At 45.8% G+C, this 12010-nt stretch overlaps 1 protein-coding gene across 1 annotated transcript in view; it reads left to right on the top strand.

Moving 5' to 3' along the window:
• Positions 1-12010, top strand: part of LOC138814157 (paraneoplastic antigen-like protein 8C) — a 27197-nt gene extending 15187 nt beyond the window's left edge. The window contains exon 2 of the mRNA XM_070003110.1: positions 11417-12010. The gene's annotated coding sequence lies outside the window, so the exon portion shown is untranslated. The remainder of the gene's footprint in view (positions 1-11416) is intronic.

Below are 12010 nucleotides of genomic sequence, written 5' to 3'. Positions count from 1 at the left end.
GAACAGATCTATTGTGGGTCTGATTGCGCAGTTTCTTATACTAGCGTCCTTCAGGGAGCCACCGAGCCCTATTCAGATTTTATAGGCTATTCAGATTTTATAGGCTGTCTGAAACCTTCCATAAAAAAGCAGGTCCGTGGGCAGTGGCTTCAAGATCTGTTGTTGAAGCAGCTGGCTGTTGATAATGCTAATGAGGATTGCCAGGGAGCTCTGATGCAAATAAAAGAAAGTGGAGGCATCACAGATTATATAAAACAATGCAGAAATATTAGCCCCTATACTCATAAAGCCAGATTAGCAGGCTGGGAAGGTGGCTCAGTGGTAGAGCGCTTGCCTTGCATGCATGAGGCCCTGGGTTCCATTCCTCAGCACCACATAAGCAAAAAGAAAAAGAGCCGGAAGTGGTGCTGTGGCTCAAGTGGTAGAGCGCTAGCCTTGAGCTAAAGAGCTGAGGGACAGCGCCCAAGCCCAGAGTTCAGGCCCCACGACCGGACCCAAAAACAAATTAAAAAAAAAAAAAGTAGAGAGCCAGTATAGCCCTACTATTCAGAACTTCAGAGCTCAGACTAAAGGAAGCGCCGCTATAGACATCCCTGCCCCCTCAGACTTGATTATATATCCATATATGTGCCCATTTAAGTTTCCTCTTGGCTACTGGGGTCCGATTCCTGCTGATACTGTAAGTTTGCTGTTGGGAAGGAGCAGTTTATCCATGAAGGGAATACAGGCATGGTAGGTACAGATTATAAACAGAGAGATAGCCTCTGATGTCCATGCCTATGGGGTGGCCGGTCAAGAAGGAACTTAGCCGGGCACTGGTGGCTCACTCATGTAATCCTAGCTACTCAGGAGGCTGAGATCTGAGGATCGCGGTTCAAAGCCAGCCTGGGCAGGAAAGTCTGTGAGACTCTTATCTCCAATAAACCACTAGAAAACCGGAAGTGGCTCTGTGGCTCAAGTGGCGAGTATTCTCTTTGAGCTGAAGAGCTGAGGGACAGCGCCCTAGCCCAGAGTTCAAGCCCCACGACCGACCCAAAAAAAAAGAAGGGAGAATTTATAGCCCAGTTGCTCTTGCTACCTTAGGTAAAACCACAGACGGAAGCTAAAGAGTGCACAGGAGGTGTCGGCAGTGCACAGGAGTGCACAGGAGGTGGTGTTGTTGCTTTAACTCATTCAGACAAGCCCATGATGGATTGTAAGATTAAAGGTGTTTTCCTGCATGCTAAACTCTGGTGCTGATGTCTCCATTATTTCTTCTGATGCCTGACCCCAAGTGAGTGGTCTGTTGTAGAAGCCACTCCATATCTGAAAGTCTTTATTTATTTATTTTTGTTGTTGTTGGCTGTGGGGCCTGAACTCTGGGCCTGGGTGCTGTCCCTCAGCTCTTCAGCTCAAGGCTAGCGCTCTACCACTTGAGCCACAGCGCCACTTCTAGCTTTTTCTGCTTATGTGGTGCTGAGGATTCAAACCCAGGGCCTCATGCATGCAAGGCAAGCACTCTACCACTGAGCTACCTTCACAGCCTGAAAGTCTTCATTCTAAACAAGCATCTCATATGATGTGCAGTATGGGGTATGTAGAAGAAAGACTACATAAAAATGAACAAGACAGGAGCTGGGAAGGTGGCTCAGTGGTAGAGCGCTTGCCTTGCATGCATGAGGCCCTGGGTTCGATTCCTCAGCACCACATAAGCAAAAAGAAAAAGAGCCAGAAGTGGCACTGTGCCTCAAATGGTAGAGCGCTAGCCTTGAGCTGAAGAGCTGAGGGACAGCGCCCAAGCCCAGAGTTCAGGCCCCATGACCGGACCCCCCCAAAAAAATGAACAAGACATAACAAAACCTATAGATCAGGCAGGGCGCTGGTGGCTCACACTTGTAATCCTAGCTGGGAAGGAAAGACCATGAGACTCTTATCTCCAGTTAACAACCAGAAAACCAGAAATGGTCCTGTGGCTCAAGTGGTAGAGTGTTAGTCTTGAACTGAAAAGCTCAGGGACAGCACCCAAGCCCAGAGTTCAAGCCCCAGGACCGACAAAAAGAACAAACAAACAAAACCTATAGATCTCCAACCCCATATTAGAAGAACTGGGCTGGGTTTTTCCTAGGGCTGCGGAGCCTACTACACCCCCTCCCCCCATCCAAATTCAATGGAAATCTGAAGAATCAATTGGGGGGGGGGAGGGGAAGAAGATGCCCTTTCCTCCATGCGGGGCAAAGGCCCTGAGCCCAGTGCCAGGCTCAGGTGGTGTTTTGCTGTGTGAACAGCAACAAGTGGTGGAAGTAGAGGAAGTTCTCCTAGAAGGACTCGGTGACCCCACAGAAGGAAGTATATAAGTGGAGTTTATACCAGAAAGTCCACCTCAGCCGTTTGTCAATTGAGTATATTATTCTCTCTCTTTTTTTTTTTTTTTTTTTTTTTGTCGGTCGTGGGGCTTGAACTCTGGGCCTGGGCGCTGTCCCTCAGCTCTTCAGCTCAAGGCGAGTGCTCTACCACTTGAGCTACAGCGCCACTTCCGGTTTTCTGGTGGTTTATTAGAGATAGGAGTCTCACGGTCTCTCCTGCCCGGGCTGGCTTTGAACCGCGATCCTCAGATCTCAGCCTCCTGAGTAGCTAGGATTACAGGCGTGAGCCACCAGCGCCCAGCTGAGTATATTATTCTCTTAAGAGAAGTGGAGTTGTCCAAGAAACAACTTCTAGAATGTCTCAGTACAGTTTGTAAATGCTAAATCCTTGGTTCCCTAATGAAGGAACTTTGGATGAAGAAATATGGCAGGAAGTTAAAAATAGTGTAGGGAGAGCTCACAGGCAGGGAGAGCACATTGACCGTGTTTTGGGTGGCATGGCTCTCACTCCTGCCATCACAGAGGTGATAGAAGAAGAGAAAGAAACTGTTGGTTTGGGGCTGGGAAGGTGGCTCAGTGGTAAAGCGCTTGCCTTGCATGCATGAGGCCCTGGGTTCAATTCCTCAGCACCACATAAGCAAAAAGCCAGAAGTAGCGCTGTGGCTCAAGTGGTAGAGCACTAGCCTTGAACTGAAATGCTGAGGGACAGCGCCCAGGCCCGGAGTTCAGGCCCCACGACCAGGCCCCCCCAAAAAAAACCAAAAAACTGTTGGTTTGAAACAAAGGGTAAAAGGATTACTGCATCATTTTAAGGGGAAAAAAACATAGCTAAAAGGTTTTCTGTTTTCGTGATGGCATGCTACATGTCTCTGTGTTTGTGTCCCGTCTCCTGCCTGCTGAAAAGTTTTTTGTTGCTGGTGAAGTTCTGCTTTTATAACTGACCACGTGGTTCTAACATAATTAGGCAAAATATCACAGCTAAAATTCCAAAAGAATCTTCAACGGCCAATATTAAAATCAAAGCGTGCTCTATGATCTGTGCACAAACATGTCTGTCTGCTGTCTATATGTAAAATGTGTAAAACAGTCACGGTTTTAAAGTTTTTAAGTATTTTGCTTGCTGAAAGATCTTTGTCCATGGGAGCTGTGTTTCAATCCGAGTTGTCTTGAAAAGTCTGAGATCACCTAAATACAAGCATATTAGGCTGCGTCTTCTCCCTGTGGAGATTGCCAGAGAGAAGGCTGTGAATTTGACTCAGATGTTTGGCTGATCCTGGTGGTGTAAAAAAGTTGTAACGTGCTCTTGTCTAAGATTGGGTAAAAGGCAGAGCCAGGCTAGCTCAGTTTCAAGTGACCTTAGCCCTCCTCCAAATGAAGGTACTCAAAAAATTAATTGGTAAGATGCCTGGCAAAATGAACAAGCCCTGGAAAAACTTAGGGCTTAGAAAAAGTATTTTGTTAAAAGGTTTCATCTTAAACTTTTGCCATCTGCAAGAGTAAGATTGGAAAAAGGTCTCTTGCTACTGAAAATTTCAGAAAGTGTACGTACAACTAATTTTCATTCTTGCTCGCTTTAGGATCTGTGTGTGGGTCTGAGTGTGTGGGTGTGAACATATTTAAGATAAAATCTGTCAGCATGCTGTAAATAATTAGGTGAGTCTAAGTTTAAAATTCAAAAAGTTATGAGGATTATATATTGCCAAACATCTTTAAAATTATTGCATTGTTTGATAGGCTTTTTGCGGATTCTTTAAATTGAAAATTAGAAATCTGGTATTCTGAAATCTGGTGTTTTGAAATGCATAAGGTTGGTTATACTGTAATCAAGTTATCTGGCATAGCAAAAAGACATGAGGGATTTGATATTTATTTTCCTTTGTCTAAAATTTGGGGATAACTATTAGAAGTCTAAGTGTGAAGGTTTGCTTACCACTGCTAAAGACTTTACCTGTTCTGTCTGTCTACAGCTGTATGAGTATTTCAGTTAAGAACCAAGAACTAAGGAAAGGAAAAAGTTAGCCAATAAAAGATCTATCTTTGCCAGGCGCTGGTGGCTCACGCCTGTAATCCTAACTACTCAGGAGGCTGAGATCTGAGGATCGCGGTTCAAAGCCAGCCCGGGCAGGAGAGACCGTGAGACTCCTATCTCCAATAAACCACCAGAAAACCGGAAGTGGCGCTGTAGCTCAAGTGGTAGAGCGCTTGCCTTGAGCTGAAGAGCTGAGGGACAGCGCCCAGGCCCAGAGTTCAAGCCCCACGACCGACACACACACACACAAAAAATCTATCTTTGGCAGCAGGAGAGCAGCTCAGCCAGTCTACACATGGTGGGAAAGGGCAAGCTGGCACAAAGGCAGCTCATCTAACCCTAAAGAGTCAGACAGGAGCTGGGCGCCGGTGGCTCACACCTGTAATCCTAGCCAGCCTGGGCAGAAAAGTCCATGAGACTTTTATCTCTAATAAAGCACTAGAAAACTGGAAGTAGTGCTGTGTCTCAAGCGGTAGAGCGCTCGCCTTGAGCTGAAGAGCACAGGGACAGCACCCAGGCCCAGAGTTCAAGCCCCATGACCAACAACAACAAAAAAAGAGTCAGACAGGAAGAAGCCTATCCCATAGGAGGGGCCGAGTGGCATATCTTTTTTTTTTTTTTGGTTGTAGGGCCTGAACTCTGGGCCTGGGTGCTGTCCCTCAGCTCTTCAGCTCAAGGCTAGCACTCTACCACTTGAGCCACAGCACCACTTCTGGCTTTTTGTTTATGAGGTACTGAGGAATCGAACCCAGGGCCTCACGCATACAAGGCAAGCGCTCTACCACTGAGCCACCTTCCCAGCCCTGAGTGGCCTATCTTTGTCCTGTTTCTTCTCCTTGGAGCTGGACACTGGAAACCTGATGATAAAGTGAGTTGTAAGATGATGTGATTGGCATTGCCAAAAGTTTATTTGTGTGACAAATTTGTTTTTTTGTTTTTTTTTTTTGGTCCGGTCATGGTGCCTGAACTCTGGGCCTGGGCGCTGTCCCTCAGCTCTTCAGCTCAAGGCTAGAGCTCTACCACTTGAGCCACAGTGCCACTTCTGGCTTTTTTCTTTTTGCTTATGTGGTGCTGAGGAATCAAACCCAGGGCCTCATGCATGCAAGGCAAGCGCTCTACCACTGAGCCACCTTCCCAGCCCCAAATTTGGTTTTAAAGATTTGTTTTCTAGGGAGTGTGCCTAGTGCCTTAAGATTTTTAAAGGATCATTCAAATACAAACAAAAACTAAAGTATAAAGTATTAAAGCAGGGGTTAGTAGCTGGGCGCCGGTGGCTCACGCCTGTAATCCTAGCTACTCAGGAGGCTGAGATCTGAGGATCACAGTTCAAAGCCAGCCTGGGCAGGAAGGTCCATGAGACTCTTATCTCCAATAAACCACTTGAAAACCGGACGTGGCGCTGTGGCTCAAGCAGTAGAACACTCGCCTTGAGCTGAAGAGCTGAGGGGTAGTGCCCAAGCCCAGAGTTCAAGTCCCATGACCGACAATAAATAAATAAATAGGTAAATAGAAAAATAAAATAAAGCAGGGGTTAGTAAAAGCCTTTAATTTATTTATTAATTTTTGGGTCCAGTCCTGGGACCTGAACTCTGGGCCTGGGCACTGTCCCTCAGCTCTTCAGCTCAAGGCTAGTGCTCCACCACTTGATCCACAGCACTACTTCCGGCTTTTTTCTTTTTTGCTAATGTGGTGCTGAGGAATTGAACCCAGGGCTTCATGCATGCAAGGCAAGTGTTTTACCACTTGAGCCACCTTCCCAGCCCCAGTAAAAGGCTTTTAAAAGTGAAGAATGGATTCCTGGATATAAAATTTGGAAGTAAAACTGTATTAAATGTTTGTTTGAAAGTGGAAAATTAGGGCTAGCAAAATGATTGTTTAATTGCTATTTTAGTTTGCTCTTCTAGTGTTTTTGTAACAGTTTTCAGCAGGCCTACAGTAAAAGACAGGATAGGTTTGTCAAATGTAACTTAATAAGTTCCAGGTAAAACCATGCTTATAAAACTACTTCCAAGTCATGTAGCAGTGGCTCACGCCTATAATCCTAGCTACTCAGGAGGCTGAGATCTAAGGATTGCGGTTCAAAGCTAGTCCAGGCAGGAAAGTCCATGAGACTCTTTTTTTTTTTTTTTCTGTTGGTTGTGGAGCGTGAAATCTTGGCCTGGGCGCTGTCCCCCAGCTCTTCAGCTGTAGACCAGCGCTCTACCACTTGAGCCTCAGCCCCACTTCCTGCTTTTCTGCTTATGTGGTGCTGAGGAATCGAACCCAGGGCCTCATGCATGCAACGCAAGCACTCTTATCACTGAGCCACCTTCCCAGCACCTCCATGAGACTCTTATCTCCAATAAACTACTAGAAAAAAATGGAAGTGATACTGTGGCTCAATTGGTAGAGCACTCGCCTTGAGCTGAAGAGTGCAAGGACAGTGCCCAAACCCAGAGTTCAAGCCCCACGACCAACCAAAAAAAAAACTACTTCCAATGACCATCTTTGTTGCTTTTTTTTTGGGGGGGGGGGGTTCCGGTCATGGGGCCTGAACTCTAGGTCTGGGTGCTGTCCCTCACCTCTTCAGCTCAAAGCTAGCGCTCTACCACTTGAGCCACAGCGCCACTTCCTGCTTTTTTCTTTTTGTTTATGTGGTGCTGAGGAATTGAACCCAGGGCCTCAGGCATGCAAGGCAAGTGCTCTACCATTGAGCCACCTTCCCAGCCCCACCTTTGTTGCTTTTAATTGGAGTAAAAGTGGCCATTTGTAAAAACTTGTTGATCTGGGAACTGCAGTTAGAAGCCAGCCCAGGCAGACAAAAGTCCCTGTGAGATTGTCATCTCTAATCTGCCAGCAGAGTGCTCAAAAGCAATTCTGCAGAGTACTAGCCGTTAGCTGAAGAACTGAGGGACCCTAAGTTCAAGTCCAGCAACTAACTAAGGGAAATGCCAAGGGTGCACTTACCCCAGCCTGGAGAAAGGCACTCCAGGGATCTTGGCGATAATATGCTTGGCCCTTCTAAAATTGATCAGAGCTGGAGGCCATGGGAAGATAGTTTATAAGCATGCATAATTGGGCAAGAACTTGTCAATCATTTGTGATAATGGGCAGTAAAAGGCTAAGGTTGTAAAATGTGGGAAATAGTTTCCAAACCCGCTCTGTATTTGCTTAAAGCCCTAATTGGCAGTAACTTTTGGGCGAACAACAGCCATGTAAAACTCATCTGTTTCAGGAAAGAAAGTTTGTTCCTTCTGTCTGAGAGTGTAGAGTGTGTTCTTTCCGTTGGAAGGCCTGCATAGGTAATTTAGGTATTGTTACAGTCACAGAGATTAGGTTCCTCAGCCAGCCAGAAAAATGCTTTTGCATAAAACAGTGTAAAGGAAGACTTTGGAAGGAGAATTGAGGAACCATAACAATGGTTTCCATTAGATTAGAAAGGATTTGGAAAGTAAGAAAGAAAGAAAATTAAGACAGACCACAGAATGTTCAAAGTAAGATGCAGAGTAAGGAGAAGATGGTGTGAGTGTGTGTTGAGTTTGAAAATAGAACTTATCCTTGAAAAAGACCTAGTGAGGGCCCGAGGAGACTAGGGCCACATCTGATGTCCATGTCTATGACTAACACCAAGATAGTTGAGACCTCAGACATTGCTCATCTACAGGTCTGTCAGTCTTTTTGCCTGATCTCACCAATCCTTAACTGAAGTTTCTAAATTCATGGTGCTACATACTGAGACGTGTCATTCACCCCTGGCTAGAGAAAAAGATGAAACATTTCAAAGGTTTAAAATGTATAAGGCAGACTGTTAACTCCATTGGTCACCTGCGTGTGGCCAGGCTTGACTGCCTGGATTTTGCCTTTAAAACCCCTAGCTTGTGGGCCATTTTGGGGCTGGCACCAACCACATAAATTCATTTGTTTAAGGAAAGGAGGTTTGTGGACTGTGATGATTCCCCCATAAAGAAAGAATATAAAATGTGAAATTGTTAGGATCAGATCCAAATTAAGCATGTAGGGTATTATTAATTAGACCAAGAAAGGAGGAAATTTAACTGGGACAAACGAGTCCTAGGTATGCAGAGAAACATAGGTACAGACCCTGGGAATAGAACAAGACAGTGGTCTGATAATTACTGGAACTTGGCCATTTGTATTGATTACGATTTTGGCCAAATAAAGGCTTAGAAGAGAGTTGAGTACCAAGACAGCTGTACTAGACATCTGTGTTCCAAAGGATGGCCTGTCCCACCTCTAGGCCATCTGAGGAGCTAAACAATGCTTTCCCCCATTTGGAGAGGTAATGTTTTCCTAGGACGGCAAGGGAAGACTTGTCCTACCTCCAGGCCTTGGAGCTGGGTACACTGCCCCTTCTCCTGCTTAGGCACCAGGATATCTGCAGGAAATTGTTCAGGCTCAACCATCCTACTTTGCCTTGATGCCATTTGTAATCACTAACTGCTAGTTCTGCTGCTGTAACTTGTTTGCCAATTAGGAAACTGCCACTGACCACCTACAAGTGGGCCCTGCTTATGGATCTTGCCTTTAAATATCCTGAGCTATTGGAATCTTTTGCAAACCAAAGTACTATATAGGCTGTACAGCTGCAGCCCAAGAAAAGGTCCGTACAATTATTAAAAGCTAAAAAGTTAAGCCTAATTTCTAGTTTGGAGTAAAATCTGATTAGTAAAAAGCTGTCATGCTGATAAACTCCCACGCTATGCTTTTATAAAAATCAGTGTAGGGCTGGGAAGGTGGCTCAGTGGTAGAGCACTTGCCTTGCATGCCTGAGGCCCTGGGTTCGATTCCTCAGCACCACATAAGCAAAGCCGGAAGTAGCACTGTGGCTCAAGTGATAGAGCACTAGCCTTGAGCTGAAGAGCTGAGGGACAGAGCCCAGACCAGAGTTCAGGCCCCACGATGGACCAAAAATAAATAAATAAAAGCCAGTGTAGTACCAGGAAAATATTAGGGGAGTTTACTGAAGTCAGGCACTGGGTAAAACTTCTTTAATCAATCTATGAAGAAATTTACAGACTGCTAATGTCCACTATTGACACACCCATAAAACACTTAAACTTTGGGCTGGGAAAGTGGCTCAGTGGTAAAACGCTTGCCTTGCATGCATGAGGCCCTGGGTTCAATTCCTCAGCACCACATAAGCAAAAAGAAAAAAGCCGGAAGTGGCCGCTGTGGCTCAAGTGGTAGAGTGCTGGCCTTGAGCTGAAGAGCTGAGGGATAGTGCCCAGGCCCAGAGTTCAGGTCCCACGACCGGACCCCCCCCCCAAAAAAACAAACAAACAAACAAACAAAAAAAACACTTAAACTTCAATTGTTAAAAAAACAAAAAAATAGGGGGAATTCCCAAGGGAATCTTTTTTTTTTTGGGGGTCCGGTCATGGGGCTTGAACTCTGGGCCTGGGCGCTGTCCCTCAGCTCTTCAGCTCAAGGCTAGCGCTCTGCCACTTGAGCCACAGTGCCACTTCCGGCTTTTTTTTTCTTTTTGCTTATGTGGTGCTGAGGAATCGAACCCAGGGCCTCAGGCTTGCAAGGCAAGCACTCTACCACTGAGCCACCTTCCCAGCCCCTCCCAAGGGAATCTTGTCTGAACCTTATTTACTTTACATTAAAAAAAAAAAATCACCTCAAGGTAATCCTTACCCTGGAGCCGAAAAGCATTTTCCCTCTCCAGCACCACCCACTACCATAGTCCCATATGGTTTAAAGAATTTAATCAATGGAAACCAAGACTAATGACCTGTAAGCAGAAAAGGGTATGCTTCTAGCATTCCAGATGGATCCACCAACAACATGGGTTCCTCTTCCACTCTTCGGACCCCCGGAGAGATGAATGCAGTACAACCTAAAGCCGAGGAAGAATTAGCACCCTGCTTTGCAGGCCTAAACTTGAAGACTCAATGGCACCATCGGCCTTATCATAAAACCAGCCAGATACTGCCAACGTGGGGTCAGATTAAAAGGGCTGTCAGACAAATCAGAAGCCATTATGGGCCTACTCCCTGCCTGATAATAAGAGCACCAATCACATGGGGCTATTCAGCATGCTTTCCTTCAATTTTATTGGTCAGAATCATTCTTATACAAATAAGATTGGGCGACCCACTAACCCTGTATGCCAGGGCATTAATTATTAGACTCAGGCTTAGGTTCCTATTCACTGGTTTCAATGTCACAGCCCTAGAGGAAAGATTATACGGTATAATGATAGCATCTCATTTATAGATTGGGGTCCCCATGGGTGTTTCATCACCAATTGTTCTGAAAAGCATGTTGATGATTGGTGTACTAGTAATTCTTCTGTTAGGTGGTGTTCGTACAGTGGAGTGATCAGTCATGTAGAACCCACTGGCTTGCTCACCTGGAATGATGGAGGCCTGGCATCTTCTAGGCCATGTGTAAGTTTCAAGGGATGCCTGGCCCCTGGACAGTAGCATTTATGGAAACTAGCTGCCCCATTTTATGCAACTCAAACTTGGATTGGTCATTTTACTAGAGCCCATGAGGCAAATTATACACTTTTTAGGAATCATTCTTCTACTGTACAGGCTTGTGTTAAAACTCCCCTATGTGGCTGGGCGCTGGTGGCTCACGCCTGTAATCCTAGCTACTCAGGAGGCTGAGATCTGAGGATCGAGGTTCAAAGCCAGCCCGGGCAGGAGAGACCGTGAGACTCCTATCTCCAATAAACCACCAGAAAACCGGAAGTGGCGCTGTAGCTCAAGTGGTAGAGCACTTGCCTTGAGCTGAAGAGCTGAGGGACAGCTCCCAGGCCCAGAGTTCAAGCCCTACGACCGACAAAAAACAAAAAACAACAACAAAAAAAACCTCCCCTATGTGTTGGCTATAGGGACTGTGTCAATTAAAGAAGCCCTACATAGTAGCCTGGATTGTTTTGATTGTCCACTCTTTACATCTTTGAATTGTACTATTCCTTTTAATGTGTCTTTTCAGTCTTTCCTGATATTAAGATCTCGCTTAGGGGTCTGGGTGCCCATTAACCTTACCTGATCTTGGCAGGAGAGCCCCACTATTGGTTTGTTGACAGGAGTCTTCCAGTGACTGCTGAAGAGATCTAAGAAATTCCTGGGCCTGATTACAGCTGCAATCCTTGGACTGATCGCCATCACTGCAACCACTGTGGTTGCTGCATTCCACCGTCCAAATCAAGGACTTTGTAGAGAAGTGGCAACAGGATTCCCATCAGTATGGACGGGTCAGCTAAATATTGAACAGGACATTGAGTCCCGCCTGAACACCTTACAGCACACGGTGCAGCGGATGGGAGACCAGATAATTGATCTGCAGAAACAGCTAACCTTCAAATTTGACTTTGGGACCTACACCAGTTGCAGCAGGAAGTCATTGAGACTTTCTCTGCACAGCTCCCTGGGGTGGAATATGAGGGTCTGGCTGAGGGAATTGCATCTGGACTAAACCAAATTGGACCCCGTACCTGATGGCAGAGTTTTACCCATAGTGTTTCCACAGGATTGATTGTGTTTCGTCTTATGATGTTTGCTTTTGCATTCTTGGCAGGATATTGCTGTCTCTGCTCCAGAATAGCTAAGGTGTGTATTCCCCAAAAGGACCTCATGCTTGCTGTTCTACGCTTTAAAAAAAAAAAGGGTGGGGGGAGATG

The sequence above is a fragment of the Dipodomys merriami genome, unplaced genomic scaffold (genome assembly GCF_024711535.1).
Source record: "Dipodomys merriami isolate MVZ:Mamm:240054 unplaced genomic scaffold, mDipMer1.0.p SCAF_106, whole genome shotgun sequence".
In the NCBI taxonomy this organism is placed as follows: Eukaryota; Metazoa; Chordata; class Mammalia; order Rodentia; family Heteromyidae; genus Dipodomys; species Dipodomys merriami.
This window is presented reverse-complemented; position numbering and strand designations above follow the sequence as displayed.